The sequence below is a fragment of the Phytophthora parasitica genome, assembly GCF_000247585.1.
Source record: "Phytophthora parasitica INRA-310 unplaced genomic scaffold supercont2.58, whole genome shotgun sequence".
In the NCBI taxonomy this organism is placed as follows: Eukaryota; Oomycota; class Peronosporomycetes; order Peronosporales; family Peronosporaceae; genus Phytophthora; species Phytophthora nicotianae.
The window spans coordinates 34671-36761 of NW_008649044.1; positions in this window are offsets into that span (position 1 = coordinate 34671).

Consider the following 2091-nt stretch of genomic DNA (forward strand, 5'->3'; position numbering starts at 1 on the left):
GACGGAGTCGACACAGAAACGCCCCACGAGACTTCAAGCGAGCCACGAACGAAGAAGCGCAAACCTAACGATGATAACATGAAGCTACACGCGTACGTCAACCGCATTGTCAAATCCTCGAGCGAAGCACAAACAAGAGCAAAGCCTACCCCAAACTTGACCTCGCATTCATTCCGCTGCGGTGGTGCCCAGCATGCGAACGGTGATGCTACTCTAAGCGCTCAGTGAATTTTTGACCGTGGTTCATGGAACATGACGTCTACGAACAAGGCGTTTGCGTATGTGTTTAATACCACAAGTGAGGATCAGAAGGTTGCGCGAGTTCTGAGCGGATGGGACGCAAGCGCCAAGCTCGAGGTGCCAACGTTATCGTGGTTTGATTCCACAACACGGGAACAAAGCCGTAGGATTGCCAATCTCCTCTTCCAGACAAGTATTTGTGCTGAAGACCCCAGTAAACGGCTAAGTGATCGTGTATGCGAAGTACTCACGGCTTCTTTGATCCAGCATTTTCTGAGGTTTTAGACCGGTATCCAATGTGCCCATAAGTGTCTAGAATGCGCATAATTCTTGTAGAACTTGGAATTGAGAAGGCACAAGTGTTGGCATGGAGCTCTGAGCTTCAGCGTAAAGCGATGAAGAAAAGAGACGACCCAGAAGGAAATGGTGGCAACAAGTTTTCGAAGATACGCTGATCAACCATCAAAATCGCGTCATTAGCGAGCTGGTAGCGATGAACCAAGCGTTGGCTAAACGGGTAACGGAGCTGGAGAAACAACAAGCTCAGAGCGATGGATCCATGCCCGTGTCAATGCCCAGATGTGAGCCCGGGACAGCGGGAGAAGTGGCGGGAAATACCTCAAGCCACACTGTTGCATACGCAAAATCCAAGGATTGTGGCTCTAAGGCGACTTCAAAATGGCCAGCCGCAATCTGGTTTGAGTGGTATGCCAAGACGCCGCGGCTCTGGGATGTCTGCGAGAATCGGCAAAAGAAATCAGCGTACAAGCAAATTGTGAACTACATGAAGCTCTTCCTACCAGGTGGCTTCAAGCTGAACCCATCGTCACCTACGTATTGTGACCATGTCCTGAAAGTTGGGCAACACTCGGAAGAGAACATGTTTAATTTTTTCGTTGCGCACGGGGCTAAGCGTAAGAGTGGATCATCCGTCTTGAAGCAATTGCGAAAATACTACCATGAAGGTAAGTTGGATGACCTGATTACAGAGTTTCGAGCTCGTGTTGCAATCGGAGCAATCCTCGATCCGGCTCCGCGTGAAACGCAAGACTTGTTTGTACGTACATAGATAACCGATTAAAGTCTGTTACCAAATAAGTGGCTTGTTACCAAATAAGTGGCCTGTTACTGAATAAGTGGCCTGTTACCAAATAAGTGGGCCGTTACTGAATAGGTGACCCGTGACCAAATAAGTGGCCTGTTACTGAATAAGTGGCCACGTATATTATCGACTAAGTGGCCCGTTACCAAATAAGTGGTCTGTTACTGATTGGCCACGATTGTTAGCTATTAAATGATCTGTCGCAAAACGAACGGTCTGTATAAACCTGACAAAAAACCGTACTTCCCACAAGTCATTCTACGATTTCTGCGGTGGGGGCGAACAGGTTTTAAGAACAGCGTGGCGATGGAAACCGCATCAGAACAGGATGCAACGGAGTGGGCTACAGCGCGTCGGTGCACATCACTGACGCGCATGCAGAAGCTTGAGGAGCTTATTGTCTGGGAGGCTAACCCGGAATGGGGACCAACGCAAGCCGCTCGCGAGTTGGCTGTTAGCCGAGGTGCTCCCAGTAGGTGGAAGAAGGAGTATCCGGATCCACCATTTCCTTCTGGGTCGTCTCTTTTCTTCATCGCTTTACGCTGAAGCTCAGAGCTCCATGCCAACACTTGTGCCTTCTCAATTCCAAGTTCTACAAGAATTATGCGCATTCTAGACACGTATGGGCACATTGGATACCGGTCTAAAACCTCAGAAAATGCTGGATCAAAGAAGCCGTGAGTACTTCGCATACACGATCACTTAGCCGTTTACTGGGGTCTTCAGCACAAATACTTGTCTGGAAGAGG